Source organism: Callithrix jacchus, chromosome 8 (assembly GCF_049354715.1).
Source record: "Callithrix jacchus isolate 240 chromosome 8, calJac240_pri, whole genome shotgun sequence".
NCBI classification, from domain to species: Eukaryota; Metazoa; Chordata; class Mammalia; order Primates; family Cebidae; genus Callithrix; species Callithrix jacchus.
This window is the reverse complement of record NC_133509.1, coordinates 26,020,483-26,042,698: the sequence shown is the minus strand read 5'-3', so window position 1 is coordinate 26,042,698 and position 22,216 is coordinate 26,020,483. Positions and strand designations below refer to the sequence as shown.

Genomic DNA, 22,216 nt, shown 5'->3' with positions numbered 1-22,216 from the left:
ATCTTGTGGTTTTAGTTGTATTTCTTCTTCTCCTCCTCCTTCTTTCTTTTTCCTCCTCCTCCTCCTCCTCTTTCTTTCTCTTCCTCCCTTTCTTTTTAAGACACCCATGCTGGAATGCAGTGGCTCAATCACAGTTCACTGCAGCCTGTACTCAGGCAGTCTTCCTGCCTCAGTCTCCAGAGGAGATGGAACTACAGGTGTGCACCACAATGCCCAGCTAATTTAAAAAAAAACTTACTGAGGGTTGGTTGCAGTGGCTCATGCCTATAATCCACACACTTTGAGAGGCTGAGGTGGGCAGCTTGCTTAAGTCCAGAACTTTAAGACCACCAGGAGCAACATGATGAATACACAAAATACAAAAAATTAGCTGGGTGTGGTGGTGTGTACCTGTAGTCCCAGCTACTTAAGAGGTTGAGGCAGGAGGATCACTTGAGCCTGAGAGGCAAAGGTTTCAGTGAGCCATGATCACGCCGCTGCACTCCAGCCTGAGTGACAGAGTGAAACTCTATCTCCAAAAACAATTTTTTTTTTTTTTGGTAGATATGGGGTTTCACTTTGCTGCCCAAGCTGGTGTCAGACTGCTAGCTCCAAGCAATTCTTATACTTTGACCTCCCAAAGTGCTAGAATTACTCTCATGAGTCACTGTGTTTGGCCACATTTCTTTTATTACTCTCATATTTACTGGTCATTTCTACTTTTTTAATTTTTGAGATGAAGTCTTGCAACTCTGCCTCCCAGGTTCAAGAGATTGTCCTGCCTCAGCCTCCCAAGTAGCTGGGACTACAGGCACTTGCCACCATGCCTGGCTAATTTTTGTATTTTTTAGTAGAGACAGAGTTTCACCATGTTGGCTAGGCTGGCCTTAAACTCCTGACCTCAGGTGATCCACTTGCCTCAGCCTCCCAAAATGCTGGGATTACAGGTGTGAGCCACCTCGCCCGGCCATTTCTACATATTTTTAAACTACATATCCCATGCCCTGTGCCCATTCCTATTGGGAATATGTCTTCTTCCTACTGATTTGTACCAAACTTAACCCTCTGTCTAACATACATTGAATTCTCCTGCTTTATCATTTGCTTATTAATTTTGTTTATGATATTTGTGAATCATAAACAAATCTTTTTGCAGTCACATTTCCAATCTTTCCTTTATGGTTTCTGATTTCCATGTTAAACTTAGGATGGCCTCCCTCACATTTGACATTATATAAATGTTTTCCTCTATTTCATTCTTTTATTTTTTGGTATCCTTTTTTACATTCAACTCTTTATCCCATTTGAAATTTACATTAGCATGTGGTTTGAAGAAACATCAAATCCTTAATCATTTCAGCCACATTTATTTCCTCGCCATTTTGAAATGCCAAATGCATCATTTTCTAAATATTTAAAGTATACTTGCGACTTCTGGGCTTTCTATTACATTACATTGGTATATTTTTTATAACTGTTATGGCCGCCCACATTATTTTTTTCTTTCAGCATTTACTTGATTTTTCTCTCCCATTTACCAGTGATTTTAAAAGGAATTTATCAAGATCACTACCACCCTCCCTTCAAACAATTCCTTTAGGACCTTGACTGGAATTTATAAATTAACTGTAAGATAATAAGCGATTATCCACAATAATCACTGTCCCATCTCCTGGCTTCAACGCCCCACATTAGAGCATGTTTACAATGAGCCAAGGTCAAAGCTGTGCATCCAGCGGGTTCCTGGCTCTGCTGGGAAGCACAAATTCCTCCCTGTCCCCTGCCCACCCTGCTGGCTCAGGCAAACCTTAAAAGACCCATTAGCAAGAGGCCATTTCTCCATCTTCATTAACACCTGTGACCTGGGGTCCAGACCAGAAGTTCTTGGAAGAGGAAAGGCCTCTCCTCACCTCTTCCCACATACCATGCACTTCCCCCAGCAAAGTGGGGAGCAGCTGCAGATTCACAGTGCCCTGCCCCCACCCCAGCATAAGCACCTGGAGTTGGAATCACTGGGGCTTCAGGGAGAGAAAGGGACTTGCCTGCCACACCCTGGGGTCCTGACTGGGTGGCCTTTGCTGGGAGACCAAGAACACAGATGTTCTGATATTCTTTCTTGATCATATTGACAGGGGAGGGGGTGTGGGTGTTGAGGTTACGAATGACAGTTTACAAGATTAAATTACAAGTGAGGATGAGCACAGCTGTCCACCCACCGCCTCCTCTGTTTCCCTCCCCTGACGCCTACCCCACCCCACTCCCACCTCTACGGCCCTCTACAAACTACGGTGGGTGGACCTTGGTAACAACATCACCCAGGGCTTGTTAGATATTAGAAATGTGGCTTTCCAGACCTGGCCAAGCAGGAGGCGCCAACATGGGAGTTGACATCCGCCACAGCAAGGACCAAAAGGTCCAGTGCAATAAGCCCAAGAGCCAGGATAAGGATACCCAGCTGAGGCTGTTGGTCAAGCTGTGCAGGTTTCTGGCCAGATGAACCAACTTCACATTCAACTAGGTTGTGCTGAAGAGGTTGTTTATGAGTCACACCAATTGCCATGTCTTTCCCTTTCCTGGATGATCTGGAAGATGAAGCTTCCTGGCCAGGAAAACAAAATGGTCATGGTTGTGGGGACCACAATGGATGAAATGCGGGTTCACGGGGTATGCAAACTGAAGGTGTGTGCGCTGTGTGTGGACCAGCCAGCCTGCAGCCGCATCCTCAGGGCAGAGGGTTGGGGTGGGGGCGGAAAGGGCCTCACTTTCGACCAGCTGGCCCTGGACTCCCACAAGGGCTTCAGCACCGTCCTCCAGCCCTCACAAGGGCCCAAAGGTGTTTCAGCAAGGCCGGGGAACCCCGCGCAGCCATACCAAACCCCACTTCCGCTCCAAGGCCCGGAAGTTACAGCGCTCCAGAGGCCAACTGGCCAGCCAAGGTGACAAAAACTAGTCCTGGATCCTGCCCTCTTATTAAAAAGATTTTGGAGGCCAGGCACGGTGGCTCAAGCCTGTAATCCCAGCACTTTGGGAGGCCAAGGAGGGTGGATCATGAGGTCAAGAGATCGAGACCATTTTGGTCAACATGGTGAAACCCCGTCTCTACTAAAAATACAAAAAATTAGCTGGGCACGGTGCTGCGTGCCTGTAATCCCAGCTACTCGGGAGGCTGAGGCAGGAGAATTGCCTGAACCCAGGAGGCGGAGGTTGTGGTTAGCCGAGATCGTGCCATTGCACTCCAGCCTGGGTAACAAGAGCGAAACTCCATCTCAAAAAAAAAAAATATTTTGGATGCTGGAAACAAAAAAGAGACAGATGTGGACTCTACCCTTGTCCTGCTGAGTCAGAAACTTCGTTTTAATCAAATCCCTTTTCGTGTGCACTGGCAAGTTTTGAGAAGCCAGGATACCAAGACTCACCTGAGCTGGATGGAGCTCACAGCAACCACTGAGATAACCACCCACCCTGGTGTCTCCTCTCCTGGGACAAGCCTGACTTCAGGAGTAGGGCCTGGGCCCTAGGCCAGGGCAAAACTGAAAAATGAAAGAACCAAAACTTCTCTCAGACACCAGGTGCATCAGAAACCAGCCTTTTCCTGCATTGACTGCTGAGTGGAGTGATGGACAGGCATGAGGTGTGTGACACCTACTTGGGTTTCAGTCATAGCATTGACCCATACAGGGGCTGCGACATGGGACCTCTGTGAGCCTCAGCGAACTTACCTGTCAAATGGCAAGAACTACACCACCTCACAGACCTGATGGGAAAACAGAGGTAATGTTTGTCAAATGTCTAGGAGAGCGGTGTGCTCAAGTATAATATTGATATAGGGCAGGCAAGCCCCAGAATTGGGGTTTAGCCCAGGAGGGTTTTTGGTTTCTCCCAGGAAAGAATTTAAGGGTGAGCCATGGTGTTAGCAACCTTTATTGAAGCTGCAGTGTCCAGGTGAAGAAGGAGATCCAGGCATCTCAGATCAACTTCCCTTTTCATATGTGATTCCTAAAACTGTAAACCGAAACCTTTTCATATTTAATTCCTTAGACTGTAAACCAAGACCCTTTTCATATGTAAAGTTATAAACCTAAGATTCTTCCACGGTTAACATCTAAAGTGTAAGCCTATATAAAGACAGAACGTTCATTTGTTAGGGGATCTGGGTTTTGGACAGATTACCACCCAAAGCTCCCGGCCAAATAAACCCTACTTCCTCCTGTATTTGGTGTTCAAGAGATCCGTTTCCTGCGGCTGCTCCTGCTACACAGCAGCAGACGGCCTGCTCCTTATGGGACAGGGCTACCTCAAAGGCAGTGTGACAAGATAGCAGCTCACAGGCAGTTTTGTAATCATATTTGTATTCACTTTTTTTTTTTTTTTGAGATGGAGTCTTGCCCTGTCGCCCAGGCTGGAGTGCAGTGGTGCCATCTCAACTCACTGCAGCCTCCGCCTCCCAAATTTGAGCAATTCTGTGCCTCAGCCTCCCAAGTAGCTGGAATTACAGGTGCACACCACCAGGTCTGGCTATTTTTTGTATTTTTAGTAGAGATGGGGTTTCATTATGTTGGCAAGGCTGGTCTTGAACCCCTGGCCTCAAGAGATCCACTTGCCTCAGCCTCCCAAAATGCTGGGATTACAGGTGTGAGTCGCCATGCCCAGCCTATATTTACTTTTAATTACATGCAAATTAAGGGGCAAAAATTAATCAACTTCAATTTGTGCAGAGGAAAATGAGGGAGGAGGGAAGGGGAGTAGTTGTGGGATGGGCAGAAGAGGTTCATGCAGGGACTGAGTCTGTTAATTGGTGTTTGTCTGGAGGAGAAGCAAAGCAAGCTTCTCTATTTTTCTCTATCCACAGGACAGCAACTAGCAGTGCAAGTTAGAGCAAGGAGCCCACCAGCTGAGTGTGGGAGTTATTTCCCCGAATGTTTCCATTTCAAGGAGAGGCTCTCCTCTAGAGACAGTTCTTGGTAGTGAAAGAGATACATCTCAAAGATGGAGAGACAGAATTTACAGCTGCAAAGGAACTGCTCTTAAGTGGGGGTGGGGTGAGTGATTCAGGGCTATTTGTGTCTATAATCAGGTTTTGGCTGGAAAAAACAGTGATTCTCCTGGCAGGCTTGAGCCTTCTCGGGCAGACACTTTAAAAGTGGCCAAGGTCAAGGCTGGGCATGGTGGCTCATACCTGTAATCCCAGCACTTTGGGAGGCCGACGCGGGTGGATCACTTGAGGTCAGGAGTTCGAAACCAGCCTGTCCAACATGGCGAAGCCCTGTCTTTAAATGAAATAAAAAGATTAAATTAAAAAAATTTAAATTAAAAAATTAAAAGTGTGTCTAAGGTCATCCTAGGGATGTGGCCTTGAGCCACATAGTTTAGAAACTATGTTAGTATTTGTTCAAGTTTTTTAGTAGGGGTGGGGGTTGGGGGTCGGGGCTGAGCAAAACTACTTGTCCTGAGAATCTTTTCTAGGCCTAAGGTGAGGCCTAGTTGAAAAGAGATCTCAGAGGAGCCTGTCCAAAGTTTGTCAAGAAGTCTTTGTCAGTGGACACGAATTTTAGGGGACACTATTCAGCCCAGTATATCCCCCCCAATTCTTCCATTTCAGTAAGTGACTTATCATTCATCCAGATATTTAAGTTCAAACCTAGGAGTCATTCTTGATTCTTCTCTGTCCTCATAGAAACCACCTTTGCAAAAATTCTAAGAGTGGGAAAATTGACTGTGAAAAAGATATGATCTAAGCAACCCCTATCTTGCCTTTTTTTCTTTTTTTCAAATCCACCTTTTATTTTTTCTTAAAAAGAAATAGAAAAATGGAACCAACCAAACAAAACTGAGGCGGCCTCCGCGGCTCCCGGGCGGCGCTGCATGGTGGGACAGGCTGGTCTCCGTGGCGCGGGTCTGCGCAGCTCAGGCCACGGCGGGGCCAGCAGTCTCCACGTAAAGTGCATCGGGCCGCCTCCCGCCTCCCTCACCGGCCCGGGGCCACCAAGTCAAACAGCTGCGGGCCCTGCCGGGCGGCGGACACAGCTGCGCCGGGTCCCTGCGGTCCTTCGGCCCGGCCCTGCAGGGGCTCCTGAGGTCCTGGGGCGCGGTCAGCACAGAGGCAGGCGGCCACCTCTCCAGGAGGGCGGGACTGGCAGGAAGACGGAGGGCCTGGCGTACACCCTCATTGCTGCTGGCAGGCCGACAGCCGGCGGATCTTGCTGCTGGCCGAGCAGGCCTTGCGGGCGGGGTTGGAGGCCCGGCCCTCCGCCTTGGATTTGGTGCTCAGCTGCGCCGTCTCCGTGCTGTTCATGCACACGGCTTCGGGCAGGCCCCAGCTCTGTCCGTTCTGACTGGCCTCCTCTTCTGGGACCTGTCCGGGCACCGTGAAGTCCTGAGTGTAGATGATGTCATCCTCAATATCAAAGAGGTCCTCGTCCTCGTCGGCACCGTGCAAGCCTTCCAGGTATGGCACCACGGTCATGCTGCGCCACTGGTCCTTGGTGTCCAGACTCGGTGGGATGGGCACCGGCGCCTCAGCTGGTGGGTGTTTTTTCCGGAACCAGCTGTGCTTGGCCGGCTCATAATCAAGCATCCCTTTCAGCAGGTCGGAGAGCCGGGGGCCACAGTTACCTGGGATCACGTAGTTCCCCTTCCTGATGTTCTCAAACAGCTTATAGATGTTGTCCCCTTCGAAGGGGTGGTGATGTTGTAGAGTGTGACCCCAGCCGACCAGATGTCCACCTTGAAGCCGGAGAAGGTGTCCAGGTCGTTGGCAATCTCGGGGGGGGGGGGGGGGAGGGGCGGGCTGGAACGCCGGGGAGCCCTGGCTGGTCCGACAGGTGTCGTCTGCCGCAAACGGGTGCAGTGCCTCAGCCACGCCCAGGTCGGAGATCTTGAGGGTGCCGCAGGTGGTCAGCAGTAGATTCCCCGGCTTGATGTCTTTGTGCACGATGCCCTGGCTGTGCAGGTACTCCAGGCCGTCGATCAGCTGGCAGAAGTACCCATGGGCCTGGCACAGTGGGAAGCGCTTCTAGGGCACGCTGTCCAGCATCTCCTGAATGTCGCACACACAGTACTCCATTACCATGTACATTTTCTGCTTCTCTTCGTTGTATAACACATCCACCAGCTGGATGACGTTTTTGTGCCGTAACCTCCTCAGCAACTGAATTTCCTTCTTCACGTTGGCCTCGCCGTTGGGGATCCTTCACAACTTCTTCTTGAGAATCTTGACGGCCCTCCAACACAGGGTCTCCGAGTCCAGCACCTCCTTCACTTTGCCGTAGGAGCCTTCCCCAAGCAGGTCCCCCATCAGGTACTTGCCAATGAGCTTGGCCCGCTTGCAGCGCGGCTGGTAGATGACCTCGGTGGAGTCGATGCGGTGGATGAACGTGTCCATGCCAACCGACATCAGCTCACCCTCTGTGAACATGCCCAGCTGCGGCGGGTCCACCACCTCCAGGCTGGACCCAGGGTCCTGGAGTCCCGCCGCCAACCCTGAGTTTGCAGGTGAGCGGTCCTTCCTGGTGTACCGACTTCCCTTCTCCAAAATTTTAAAAAGAAAAAAGAAAAAAAAAGGCAATGAAAATCCCAAAAGGAAGGGAAAAACCCTTCTTCCAACAGAAACGATTGACACCTTAGAAACTATTTATTCACCAAAAGCCCCAGACGTTTCAGGAGGCGTCACTCAGGCTACCCTGAAAAGCCCCCAGGGGCTTGCAATCCTGGAAAATATTTTGACTAGCTGCTTGGCTGGATGTACAAAGAAATAGTCATTATTTTATTGCTGTAATATTGTATGATACTTTAACTGTACAATAATGCTGTCGCTTACTGTAAATATACCACGGTTTCATTAACAATAAACATTCATTAACAATGAAAAAAACATGACTCAAACTGCCCTGAGTCATTCCTAGGCTTGCGCCAAGTTAACTTTGGGAGAAATTTAATTTATAGTTTAAGTGATCATGGCTCTTCCCCCAAACTAAACCACCTTTTAAAGCTAATGAGAGACCACGAGGTTAGGAGGATGAGAGAAGCCTGAATTCTGCTATGGTGTACAGAGAAATGATTACTAGATTCCAACTTCCCCAATTACTTCTATGGACCATACCACTACTGTAGAACCTGAGATTAGCATTTTGAGATGTATTTTCAGGTTTCCAGTCCTATGGCCCCACCCAGAAGCAGACTCAGCATGAAGGACCATTTTCCACACCCCTATCATTGCACCCTCAACCAATCAGCAACACCCATTCTCTAGCCAGCCTCCTTCCCCCAAACTATGTTTGAAAAACTTGCTAGCCTGCAAATTTTGGGGGAGGTTGATTTGAGTAATAGTAAAACTCCAGTCTTCCATTTAACTGGCTCCACCTGGGCAAAACTGGTTCTCTATTCAGATTCTTCTGTCTTGATAAATTGGCTCTATCTGGGCAGCAGGCAAGAAGAAAGAATCCACTGGATGGTTACTTCATCCCCACCCCCTGCACCACCACACACAGGTAACCACCCAGTGGGTTCACCTTGCTTGCTGCCTAAACAGAGCCAGTTTATCAAGACAAGGGAATTGCAATGGAGAGAGAGTAATTCACACAGAGTTGGCTGTGTGGGAAACCCAAGTTTTATTACTACTCAAATCAGTTTCTCTGAAAACTTGGGGATCAGAGTTTTTAAGGGTAATTTGGTGGTTAGGGGCCCAGTGAATCAGGAGTGCTGACTGGTTGGCTCAGAGATGAAATCCTAGGGAGTCGAAGCTGTTTGTTGTTGTTTTGTTTGCTTGTTTTAGACGGAGTCTCGCTCTGTCACCAGGCTGGAGTGCAGTGGAGTGATCTCGGCCTACTGCAACCTCCAACTCCTGGGTTCAGATGATTCTCCTGCCTCAGCCTCCCTGATTAGCTGGGACTACAGGCGTGTGCTACCATGCCCAGCTAATTTTTATATTTTTAGTAAAGACAAGATTTCACCATGTTGGCCAGATTGGTCACGATCTCTTGACCTCATGATCCGCCTGCCTCAGCCTCCCAAAGTGCTGGGATTACAGGCGTAAGCCACCGTGCCTGGCCAGAAGCTATTTTCTTATGTGTCAACTCCTGCACGGGAGCCACAGAACTGGTTGGCAGGTCCAGGCAGGGCCATCTGGTTGTTAGAAATACAAAAACATGCAAAGACATCTCAAAAGGCTGATCTTGGGTTCACAATAGGGATCTTACCTTCAAAAGTAATTGGGAAAGCTGCAAATCTTACGACCTCCAGAATAATGGCTGATGATACTTAGAATTCCAGCCCCTCTCTCCTAACTTAGTGACTGGTGGCCTTTCATTTGTTTTACAACCATTTAGCTTTAAACTATCAACTAAATGCCTTCCCAAGGCTAGTTCCGCCTACACCCAGGAATAAACAAGGGTGGTTTAGAGATTAGAAGCAAGGTGGGATTCGTTAGATCTGATATCTTTCACTGTCATAATTTTCTCAGTTATTATTTTGCAAAGGCAGATTCGTGCACATCCAACGTCCAATCCCCCAGCAAAGCCTCCTGAGAAATTTGTGCATTTCTCTCCATCTCCACCTTTACCACCCAGTCCCAGGCCACCATCATCTCTAGCGTGGACTCCTCTGAGCCTCCTCACTGGTTCCCTTCTCCCACATTGAACCCCTAGACTCTTGTCTTCATCCAGCAGCTAAAACAAGCCAGTTAAAGCAATCATGTCACATCACTCCCCTTCTTAAAACTCTCCAGAAGAAACTCTAAACCCTTGTCCTAGTTTGAAGACCTTCAGTGATGATTCCTGCCTCGCTATCTCTGTCTGACCATATTTTAGGCTATTCTTCTCCTTGTTCACACTACACCAGTCTCACATACCAAGTCTGTCCCTCTGTAACTTTGCCATCTCCTATTCTGTCTGCCTATATTATTTTTATCCTGTTTTAGAATTGGTGCCTTCTGGTCATTCAGGTATCAACTCAAATGTTACCTCCTCAGAGAGCTAGGTTACGCCTTCTCTCAGCCCACAGCACATCACTGTAGACCCATCACCACCACAAGCAGTGGTTTCCTATATGTTTGTCTTTCTTTCTTTCTTTCTTTCTTTCTTTCTTTCTTTCTTTCTTTCTTTCTTTCTTTCTTTCCTTCTTTCTTTCTTCTTTTTCTTTCTTTCTTTCTTCCTTTCTTTTCTTTTTCTTTCTTTCCTTTCTTCCCTCCCTCCCTCCCTCCCTCCTTCCTTCCTTCCTTCCTTCCCTCTCTCTTTCTCTTTCTTTCTTTCGTTCTTTGACAGGGTCTTGCTCTGTTGCCCAGGCTGGAGTGCAGAGGCATGATCTCAGCTTACCTCTCTCTGCCTTTAAGCCTCAAGTAATCCTCCTGCCTCAGCCTCCTGAGTAGCTGGGACTACGGGCATGAACCATCATACCTGGCTAATTTTTGTTTGTTTGTTTAGGTAGAGATGGGGTTTAACCATATTGCTCAGGCTGGTCTCAAACTCCTGGGCTGAAATGACCCACCTGCCTCAAGCTCTCCAAGTGCTGGAGCTACAGGCATGAGCCACCCGCATCTGGCCCTATTTCTTTACTTGGTCATTGTCTCCCCATCTCACACCCCCAACCGGCCATAGAATGAAGGAGAATAAGGGTGTTTTTTTTTTTTTTTGAGGTGGAGTCTTACTCTGTCACCAGGCTGGAGTGCAGCGGCAGGATCTTGGCTCACTGCAACCTCTGCCTTCAGGCTCAAGTGTTTCTCCTGCCTCCCGAGTAGCTGGGACTACAGGTGGGCGCCAACCATGCCCAGCTAAGTTTTGTATTTTTAGTAGAGACAGGGTTTCACCATGTTGGCCAGGATGGTCTTGATCTCTTGATCCACCCTCCTTGGCCTCCCAAAGTGCTAGGATTACAGGCATGAGCCATTGGGCCTGGCCCAAGAATAAGGATTCTGTTTTGTCCACTACTGTATCCCTAGGACTTAGAACAGTGACTGGGATGTGGTATGTGCTCAGTTAATGTATGTGAATACAGTAATAAAGATGGTTACTCCTCAGCCTCCTTTCTGCTGCCTTCCTGCTGAACTGTGTGCAGTGGCTGGCTGTATACCACATCAGCCAAGAGCAGTGTTTATAGTGGAGATTTTCAGGCATCTCCTCTCTTTCAGATGCATGAATTAGAATTTCTGGGGGAGGGTACTGGGAATTTTTATTTCGAGGTCACTGCTTTAGGTAACCAATAATTGGTTCAGGCCAGGGCCTAGCAGAAAGGTTTTTTTTTTCCCTCTTCAAAATCTTATGGCTGTCTGTGCTCTCTAGAGGACATTAATAGCTTCATCCAATAGTTTCCTCCTGGCATGCAGGAAGCACTTAAGAACTATTAGTTGGAAAGAAGATAAAATGAAATATGTACTTAGTTATCACAACTTTCTTTTTTCTTTTTTTCCAAGACACCAAGGACAAGTAATTACAACTTTCTTGATGCAGTAGAGGAATCACTGATCTGGGAACCGAGAGGACTGGGTTTATACCCCAGTTGTTGCTGCTTCCTAGGTCAGGCAGTCTCTGAGCCCCAAATTTCTTATCTATAAAAAGGGACAATGGAGTTGTTTCATTCATTCATTCATTCATTCAGACATTTATTATCTTCTGCATTCTAGGACTGGACCAACGCCCAGGTGATATAGAAATGAACAAGAGGCTGTGCATGGTGGCTCATGCCTGTAATCCCCACACTTTGGGAGGCCTAGGTGGGTGAATCACTTGAGGTCAGGAGTTTGAGACCAGCCTGGCCAAAATGGCACAACCCTGCCTCTACTAAAAATACAAAACTTAACTGAGCGTGGTGGTGGTTGCCTATAATCCCAGCTACTCGGGAGACTGAGGCAGGAAAACCTCCTGAACCCAGGAGGCAGAGGTTGCAGTGAGCCAATATCATGCCAGTGCACTCCAGCCTGGGTGACAGAGTGAGACTCCATCTCCAAAAACAAAAGAGAAAGAAACAGGAGACAGTCATGATGAAAAATACAGCGTCAAGTCGGGGTATTTAGGCTGTCAATCTCCCAAGTACAGTACGTTTTTGTTTAACCCTTGTCACCCTACTATGCTATCAAACATTGAATCTATTTTTTGTTTGTTTGTTTTGTTTTGAGACGGAGTCTTACTCTCTTGTCCAGGCTGGAGTGCAGTGGTGTAATCTTGGCTCACTGCAACCTCTATCTCCCGGGTTCATACAATTCTCCTGCCTCAGCCTCCAAAGCAGCTGGGACTACAGGCATGTGCCACCATGCCCAGATAATTTTGTATTTTTAGTAGAGGTGGGGTTTCACCATGTTGGCCAGGCTTGTCTCAAAGTCCTGACCTCAAGTGATCCAGCTGCCTCGGCCTCCCAAAATGCTAGAATTAAAGGTATGAGCTACTGTACCCAGCCTTGAATTTATTCCTTCTAACTGTATGTCAGAGAAAACAATTTGGAAGTGAAATTTTTAAAATCTCATTTAAAGTGGCACCAAAACCAACTTTATAACATACCTAAGAATAAATCTGTCAAACCTCTATACTGAAAACTACAAAATGTTGTGAAATTGAAGAGAAACTAAATACATGGAGAGATATGCCATGTTTTATATTGGGAGCTGCTAAATTGCCCAATACGATCATTCTTTCCCAATTTACATACTAAATGTAATTCCAATCAAAATTTTCAGCAGGCATTGTTGTTGCTTTTTCAGCATGTGAAAAGTTGGTTTTAAAACGCATATGGAAATGTAAAGGACCTAGGGTATCTAAACAATTTTTGTTTTGTTTTTGAAACAGGGTCTCACTCTGTTGCTCAGGCTGGAGTGTTATAGCACCATCATGGCTCACTGCAGCCTTGACCTCCACAGGATCAAGTGATCCTCCTACCTCAGCCTCCCAAGTAGCTGGGACCACAGGTATGTGCTACCATACCCAGCTAATTTTTTCTGTTTTATATACATATGTAATTATATGTATATATATTATACACACACACACACACACACACCGAGAGGTGTGCAGCTGTAGTCCCGGCTACTAGGATAGGAAGGCTGAGGTGGGAGGATCGCTCGAGCCTGGGGGGTTGAGGCTTCAGTGAGCCATGATCATGCCACTGCACTCTGGTATAGGTGATAGAGCAAGTCTCACTCTCAAAAAAAGAAGTATGCACTGTATAATTTTGTTTATACGAAATTCTAGAAAGTGCAAACTAAACCATGGAGACAGAAAGCAGATCAGTGGTTGCCTGGGACAGGAGAGGAGAGAGCGATGGATGACAAAGGAGCCTGAGAAAACTGTGGGGGATTATGGAAATATTTACTGTCTGAATTTTGGCTTCATGAGTGAACACAAACATCAACACTAATCAAGTTGTACATTTTTAAAGTGTACAGTTTACTATACTCAAGTTATCCATCCATAAAGTTGAGCAGGCCAGGGGGAACTCTTAAGACCAGATGAAACAAATCTATACCATTAGAAATTAGAATAGTGGCGGTAACGTTCTGTATCTTGAGCTGGATGCTGGTTACATAGGTGTGTTCCATTTGTGAAAATTTATTGAGCTGAACATTTATTTGTGAACTTTTCTATACATATATCTCAACTGAAAGTATTTTTACAAAGCTCTTTGACCAGGCCTTAGGTGAGTGCTACAGTTACAGACAGTCTGGGGGATGATCTGGGCTCCGGGATCTGCCTGTCTAGATTTCACATTGCTTATTTTTCACAGCATGTGTAAGGAAGACACTCTTGATCTCCCTGTTTAACAGATGAAAAACATGAGGCACAGAGAGGTTAAAGAGTTTGCCCGGGTTACACAGCTGGTAAGCTAGAGATTGCAAGCCCAGGACTCACCTCTGCAGTCTCCTAATCCAGGCCTTCCCTGATACACTAAACACAGTGCCAGCAGATGGAAAAGCACTGAATACATGTTCTTTGCTGTCATTATTGTTTAAGGTGTCTCCATTGCAAATGCTTTCAACAAAGGAAACAGAAGGAAATCAGGCCCCATCAGGGCAGACTTAAAAAATCAACATTTGCCCTTAAGTGGAGCACCCAGCAATGTTGCCTCAATTCTCTTTGAGTATTAGGCTTTCCCATCAACATGCCAAAACCCTGGTACAGAGTATTAGGCTGCTTCTCTCCCCCGTAAGTTCATCCAGAGCAGGGATCCTGGCTTCATCCCTGAAGCACATGGCCCGGCACAGATCTGCGTCTTTATGCTATGTGAACCAGTGAAAGGGGGAATTGGAATAGACAGGTTCTTAGGTCCCTTTTTAGCCCCTGAGGATCTGGAATCCTTGAAGCCTGAGCTGCTTCTGCACAGCCTTTCATCCTGGAGCCCATTGCAGCCCGTCCCTTCCATGGTGCAGTGCTGGTGCTGGTGCTGAAGACGGTGCATGCTCTGGACCACAGATGCTGAGATGTAGTTAAGAATGGAAGAGGGTTCAGTGGGGAGCAGTAATTACTGTGAAAGATAAGAGGGGGAGGTAGCTGGATTGGACAGGCGAAGACTTTCAGACTGCCACGCAGACCTACCAAAGTCTCAGCCAACCCCACAGGAGGCCTTGGAGTCTTGAGTTGAGCAAAAATGGTAGGCCCTAGGGCTCTTGCTGTGCCCAGTAGTTTGTCTCGGGGGATGCCCAGGAAAAGCGTGGCCTCTACTCAAAAGCTGGAGTGACACCTGAAGGTGCTAGCTGTCTGGCTGTAGTTTTGGGCCTGCCGCGCCGGATGGTGGAAAGAAATAAAGCCAAATGAACGTCCAAGCTTTATTGGGAGCTCTGGGCGGACTAAGCACCACTGTACAAATCGAAGTGGGTAGCCGCGCCTAGGAGGTGGGCTGAGTGGCTTATATAGCAGGAGCTAGTAATTTTCCACTGCAGTTGGTTAGGGGGAAGGGGAAAAGGGGTGAGGTCAGTACTTTTCCACTGCCGTTGAGCGAGAGAGGGGACGTGCTCATTCTCAGGCAGAGTTTCTTGCGGCTTACCAGCTATCTCCTAACAAAGGAGGGTTTTGAGGCCTGCCTCGAAAAGGGAAGGAGGGGGTTGGGGTCTTACAACTTAGCTAAACATTAATGGCAGTACTTTTCCACTGTCGTTGGGGTTTTTCCAGTTGACTGTGGTAGGGGGAAGGGAAGGCCGGTCCTAACACTAGCCACTGGAGGCAGGCAGCTAACTGCATTCTTGCAGCTGGGAGATTTGAACATCTCTGCAGAGGTCACATCAGCAAGGGAAGAAACACACCCAGCAGGTTTCCCACCAGCACCACCAGCCTTTGCCTGGCTGCCAGCGGACAGCTGGGGAGCCAGATGAGGCAAACCAAGGCTCAGCTGCTAAGTGGCCAAACAGCTTGAAACCAAGTCAATCCAACTATACATTTTTGTAACTTCTCCCATTCCACCACGACCCCTAGTGCCACAATCCTTTCTGAGCACTTACTGAGCGCCACATCACTGTGTTACATGATCCACCCACATTACCTTGTTGAAGCATCAGGACAGCCCTTATAGATGAGGAAAATGAGAAAGTAACTGGTCCAGGGTCATGGAGCTCCAAAATGGCAGAACTAGAATGGGTACCCTTGTCTGTTGACCTCACTACCTTCATTACCGTCTACAGATGGAAAGCCATGGAGTCGCCAGGCTGAAAGGGCCATGGAGGAAACTCAGTCCAGTCTGCTGCATGACGAGAGGATTCTCTGAGACTGAGCAAGGCATCAGGCCCTGAGATGCCACCAACCCAGATGGTGAAGCCTCAGATGCTGCTGGGCAGAGGGGTGGGAACCGGCTGTTCTTTGTCTCAAGCCTTTCAGGCTGAGTGGCTGCACTCCACAGGTCTCATGTCTGCATCAGCCCTGACCTGTGTCCTCAGGCCCCAGTGGTGGAGCCACCAATGCTGCTGGCTCTGTGGCCTCAGCTGCTGTGTGCCCCAGACACTGCTGAGCATCTTAGTGTGCAGGCTGTGCCCAAGGAGAGAGGGGGCAGGTGGAAGGTGGAAAAGGGGAAGAGCAGAGGGCAACAGGGCCTGGGAGACTGTGGCCCTAGGACTCAGCCGAAGCCAGATACAGGCAGGAATCACTGCTCCACCTCCTGCTGCAGCTGTGGTCAAGTTACAGGTGAAGGACCTGTGGGCTTTGATGCTTGATAATCATGGGTTCAAACTCCAGTTTCACCAGCCTCCCTCCCTATCAGCTTTCTTGCTGGAAGATGAAGCAGTAGCTTCTTGTGAGGATAAAATCAAGTATCTAGCACCAAGTAGCTACCAGGTATAGTGTGGCTTCCTCACCATCTGTCCTAAGAGATGAAGATCCAAGACCCTGCCCTGTCCCTGCAGCCCTTTCAGGCTAGGTTGGGGCAGATGTGAACCTTTAAAAAAAAACAATTCTGCTAAGGGGCTGAAGGAAGCAGGCCTCCCTCTGGAGCTGCTGAAGAAGGGAAGGCTACCCAGGGTGGGGGCATCCTGGTTCACTGGTGTTCCCAGGGCCCAGCGTCCTGAAGGACCACTTACATCTTCCTCAAAGGAAGTGTCAGGATTCGGCCAGGAAAGAAGCAGAACCACGTGAGTTACGAGCTAAGGGATTTATTGCAGAATTAGCCCTTACACAATTGTGGAGGGGCTGGGAAGTGGAGGTGTGGGGAGGGAGCTGGAGGGTCAGAGAAGGGTTCACCAATCGGTCAATCTGAGAAGCTGCAAATGTCCAGCTGCTGGTGGAACCACCAAGGGCAAAGCCCTGGAGAAGTGTCTGGGCAGCTGTGCCTTGCAGAGGTTGCACATCTGTGGGTCTGCCACAAAGGGCCTGGTGGTGGGCTTGGGGTCAGTGCAGGACAGAGGGTCAGCAGTCGGGGGAAAGAGCTGGACTCAGAGTGAGGACAGCCTGGCACCTGCCAGCACCACTGCATCTGTCACCACTGAAACTGAGGGGTGAATTTAACCAGGTCTGCCTGCCCTGCTTGCTTTTTGTTTCTGTTTCTTTCCTTTTTCCGTGAACCCTAAGGCCACAGGACACTGAATGCTGAAACCCAACCTTCACTGGCTACTTTATAGATAGCGTTCGTAGGTCACCATGGTAATGGTTGCTTGGGTTGTTTCTCAAGATCTTGGGCCAGTTCCTGTCCAGTTCAAACCAGTTGAGACCACTGACCCTTCAACTGGACCTGTGCAACTGCCCAAGAAAAGGTGTATTTTGATGTCAGAGGGCCAAATACTCCACCTTCAGAGCCCAACTCCACCTTCAGATCATGCTAATGATTTGCTCAAAATGAACTGATGACTTCATTTTTCCCACTGCCAGTCACCTCTCCCCGCATCTTACAGCATCACACTTCCCTAACCCATAAGCAACCCTGAGCCTTATCTCTGGGGAGGTGGATTTGAAAGCTGTTTTCCCACCTCCTTGTTTTGTGGCCTTGTCAGTAAATCTTTTTTTTCCTTTTGCAGAACCTGTGTCATAGTGATTGACTTACTGTGCACAGGCAGAATGGCCCCTAGATCTGGCCAGTGGCCACAGCCACCTCAGACAGCAATGGCTGCCTCTTTTCTACTGCCTTCCACATCACGCACAAATGCCCCTTTGGCCACCTCTTCCTCTGGGAGGTTCCTCCTCAAGGAGCACCAGCACTGATGGGGAAGCCAGAGAAAGGCAGCTCAGGATGGGAGTAGAAAGCCAGGAATGTGGAGACCAACTTCTGCTAAGCCCTTCTCCCTTGGTTAGAGAGGCTGGAGCCCAGGGTAACAGCCACAGGTCTCAGGACAAACCCTGGGCCTGGGAAAACAGCCGGATGCATCCTTGGACACCATGAGATTCATCATCTCACTCCACTGATGGGGAAGTTGGGCTCTGACTCCTGCTGTGGATTGTGGCAGGTCCCAGGCTGCTAACTCCGTCCTCTCTGGCCAGCCCCACTGCAGCCTGGGCCTCAGCTGGTAGAACCAACTAGGTTCACCGACTGCCAAGGCAACTGTAAAAAGGGCACATAGCGGTCATGAGCAGAGCCCTGGGCCAGGACGGCAGCCAGTCTGGCCTGCGGACAATTGCTCGGCCTGCAGCTGGGGCCTGGCTAAGCTAGACAAGGGGCCAGATGCACAGCAGGGAGGGCGCCTGCCCATCTCCACAGTCACCCTCCTCCTGGCATGCTCACCGAAAGGCATTCCTTTAAAAAAGCCAAATTTATTATTAAATATTTCAAAGACACATACATCTATAGGAGCCCATATAACAAACATCTGCGAACCATTATCTGGGGTTGTTAGAACATACTCATATGTAGTCATATTTGCTTCAGACCTTCTTTTCTCATTTTATGAACTAAAGCAAACTAAATTTATTTATTTATTCTAAAAATGGAGGTTTCACCATATTGGTCAGGCTGGTCTTGAACTCCTGACCTCAGGTGATCCACCTGCCTTGGCCTCCCAAAGTGCTGATTACAAGTGTGAGCCACCAAGCCCAGCCAGCAAATTTATTGATGAAATAAAACTCCCAGAACCTCCCCCCAGGCTTATTCCTCTTCCCATCCCCAGAGGTAACCATTCCTCTGAATTTAGAGTTTCTCTCTCCTGTACAATTTTATAGTTCTGTGACTTATGTGGGTAACTTTAAACATATTTTTAAATGTTAGCTAATGTGTATATGTCCATGTATATTATATGTGATTTGTACATATTATTTGAAACTTACTTCTTTGGCTTTACTTTTTTTTTAATATTTATTTGTGTTAATACATGTGACTCTAGATGAAGGGTCAGCAACCATTTTGTGTAGAAAGCCAGATAGTAGGATACTCTAGGCTTTGCAGGCAACGTATGGTCTCCCTTGCATAGTCTTTACTTGGCATTCCTTGTTGCTTTAATTTGTTTTTTTTCATAGTGCTTTGTTATTATGAAACCATCCTTCATAGCTCCAGATTTGGCAGATGGACGGGAGTTTGCTGGCCCCTGCTCTAGGTCATACTGTATAGTGTGAGTATCCCACGGTTCCTTCCTCTATCTTCTTGTTGATGGATATCTAAGAGGTTTTCAGTTTTCACTATGCAAGGGTGACTATGAATGTTATCATAGAAATGTTTAAGTATCTCTGGGCACACACCAAGAAGTGGAAGGGCTGGGCATTGGACACAAGCATCTTTGACTTCACGATACATTATCAATTTCTCCAAACTGGCAGCACCAGTTTACATCCCCAGCAGCAGTTGATGAGAGCACCTGCTGTTCCACATCCTCACTAGCACTTGCTATTATAGGGCTTTCAAAATAATATGAGCTGCCAGGAGCGGTGGCTCACACTTGTAATTCCCAGCCTCAAGACTGCTTGAGCTCAAGCCTCAGGACTGCTTGAGCCCAGGAGTTTGAGACCAGCCTGGGCAACATAGTGGGACCTGGTCTCTACAAAAAAAAAATCCAAAAATTAGCCAGTGTGGTGGCACGGCTGTGGTCCCAGCTACTTGGAAGGCTAAGGTGGGAGGGTCACTGGAGCCCAGGAGGTTGATGCTGCAGTGAGCAGTGATTGTGCCACTGTATTCCAGCCTGGGCAACAGAGTGAGACCTCAAAAAACAGTAAGAATGTATTCTTATGCAGCAGAAGGAACAGATTCACCACCCCCCCACACGCCCTTTTATAAAGCACTAACATCCATGAGGGCTCGCCCTTATGACTTAATCATTTCTGAAAGGTCCTACCTCTTAATGCTATCATCTTGGCAATTAATTTGAATTTTGGGAGACACATTCAGACCATAGAAATACTCCTCGTGAAAGGCCTTATGTATATTTTGCTAGCTATATGTTCAGGTTTTTGTTGCCATTGTGAATAGAATCTCTTTTCTACTACATTTTCTAACTGGTTGTTATTGCTGTATGACTGCTAGTATCTGACTGTCATTTCTGTGTCCAGTCCCCTCTTTCCTGGGGAGGAAATGCAGGGCATTCCGGTTTCCTTTTCTGCGAATGACGTGTTCATATTGTTTGCCCACTTTTCTTTTGGTTGGTTAACTTTTAAAAATACTAACTTTTATAGGAATTCCTTTAATATTCTAGATGTGTGTCCTGTGTTGATTATATGGATTGCAAATATCTTTTCCTAACCTATGGTTTCTCTTTAAATTTTGTGGTATGTTTGGTTGAATAGAAGTTTAAATACTTTATTGAAGTCAAGTGTATTACCATTTTTCTTTTGAGCATACACTTTTAATATTTTTTTCTTCTGATACAGAGTCCCACTTTGTTGCCCAGGCAGGAGTACAGTGGCTCAATTATAACTCACTGCAGCCTCAAACTCCTGGGCTCCAGTGATCCTCCCGCCTCAGCCTCCTAAGTAGCCAGGACTACAGGCACACATGTGTACATCCAGCTAATTATATATATATATATATATATATATATATATATATATAGAGAGAGAGAGAGAGAGAGAGAGAGAGAGAGAGAGACGGGGTCTTGTTATGTCACCCAGGCTGGTCTGCAACTCGTGGGCTCAAGCAGTCCCCCTGCTTCAGCCTCCCAAAGTGCTGGGATAACAGGCATGAGCCGACACACCCAGCTACTTTTAGTATTTTGTTTAAGAAATTATTGGATTGAATGTTTGTGTCCGCTCAAAATTTATATGTTGAAATTCTATCCTCCAATATAATGATGTTAAGATGTGGGGCCTTTGGAAGGTAATTGGGTCAGGAAACTGGAGCTCTTATAATGGAATTAGCACCTTTATAAGACTTGTAAAAGTGTTGCTTCCTGTCTTTCTTGTTCTCTGCCATGTGAGGATACAAGAACATGGCCCTCTGGGAACCAGGAGATGGGCCTTCCCCAAGAGCCAACCATGCTGGCACCCTGATCTTGGACATCCAGCTTCTAGAACTAGGAGAAATCAGTGTTTGTTGTTTAAGCCACCCAGTCTACGGCATTTTGTTAGCTCAACCCAAAGTAAGACACTCCCCCAGTCATAATGACATGCCCTTACATTTCCTTCTAAATGGTTTCAGAGTTTTGTTTTTCAGACCTGGATTTAATTTTTGGTATGGTGTGAATTAGGGATCTAGTTGTATTTACTTTCCATATGGATAATCAATTGTACCAACATCATTTGTGGAATATTCCATCCTTTCCTCAATGATCTACAAGGCAGCTTCTGTTTCAAGCTTATTTTAAGTTTCCATGTGACATGGGTCTTTCACTGAGTTCCTGTTGTCTTCCAGGAGTCGATTTGTACATCCCCTTGGACAACATTTCATTCTCCTGATTCCTATGACATTATTGTATGTACACAAATCCTAAACCTTCCATTACCCACTGACCTCTATGTCATTCTTTTTTTTTTTTTTTTTTTTTGAGGCGGAGTCTTGCTCCATTGCCCAGGCTGGAGGGCAGTGGTGTGATCTAGGTTCACTGTAACCTCCGCCTCCCAGGTTCAAGTGATTCTCCTGCCTCAACTTCCCAAGTAGCTGGGACTACAGGTGTGCACCACCACACCAAGCTGATTTTTGTATTTTTAGTAGAAACAGGGTTTCGCCATGTTGGCCAGGCTGGTCTCGAACTGCTGACCTCAGTTGATCTGCCCACTTTGGCCTCCAAAAGTGCTAGGATTACAGGCGTGAGCCACCACACCCAGCCTCTCTATGTCATTCTTATTCTTTAGAAATGTATTTTTTGTATGCTGCTAGAAGGTGAGCCTGAGTCAGGGATTTGGGTGCAAGCATTTTTTTAGAAGGTGATTCCAGGAAGCAAGATAAGAGGGTGAGAAGTGAGATAGGGAAGGGAAGAAAGCCAATAGATGGTGCATTAATGAGCAGGTTGCCACGAAGGGTAACTGGGGCACAATATCACTGAGCCCTTCAGTTGCCATCTGAGGAGTAGGGAAGCTGTGGTATTTATCCACCCACTCCCTTTCCTCATGGCTGTTTTAAAATGCACTCAAGATTTCCATCAGCTATAGTAAGATACACGTCTATGGGAATGACTGTTCTGAAAGAAGGAGTTTTTTTATACTGAGAGGTTCCCAGCAACAAGGGCCATGGCATGCCAGGCAGGGAGACATGGGAAGCACCCTGGTTGGTCAAGAAGTAAGGGGAGCTAGGGGAAAAATGTGGGCAAGAGCTTTATTTGTGGCATCCAAGAGAAAGGCAAGTCAAGCCAGGGTAAGCAGGCACAGGATAAGTTATTAATAGTTTGAATAATTTCACTCAGCTCTGGGACATAGGGCTGTCCCTAGTTGTCTGGTTCACGGTCTTGGGTTGATGAGAGCAGATGGACAGTGGCTCGGTGTAAGAGCCCGATGAA

At 47.3% G+C, this 22,216-nt stretch overlaps 2 pseudogenes across 1 annotated transcript; one reads left to right on the top strand and one right to left on the bottom strand.

The window, feature by feature from the left end:
- The first annotated feature begins 2,346 nt into the window (after positions 1 to 2,346).
- Positions 2,347 to 4,025, top strand: LOC118145105 (large ribosomal subunit protein eL18 pseudogene; annotated as a pseudogene).
- A 1,367-nt stretch (positions 4,026 to 5,392) lies between these two features.
- On the bottom strand, positions 5,393 to 7,458 carry LOC118145141 (serine/threonine-protein kinase STK11 pseudogene; annotated as a pseudogene). Its single transcript, XR_004730310.3, has 2 exons — positions 5,798 to 7,458; positions 5,393 to 5,660 (listed from the first exon to the last, which is right to left on the bottom strand). The product of XR_004730310.3 is annotated as a serine/threonine-protein kinase STK11 pseudogene (transcript).
- Positions 7,459 to 22,216: the final 14,758 nt, after the last annotated feature.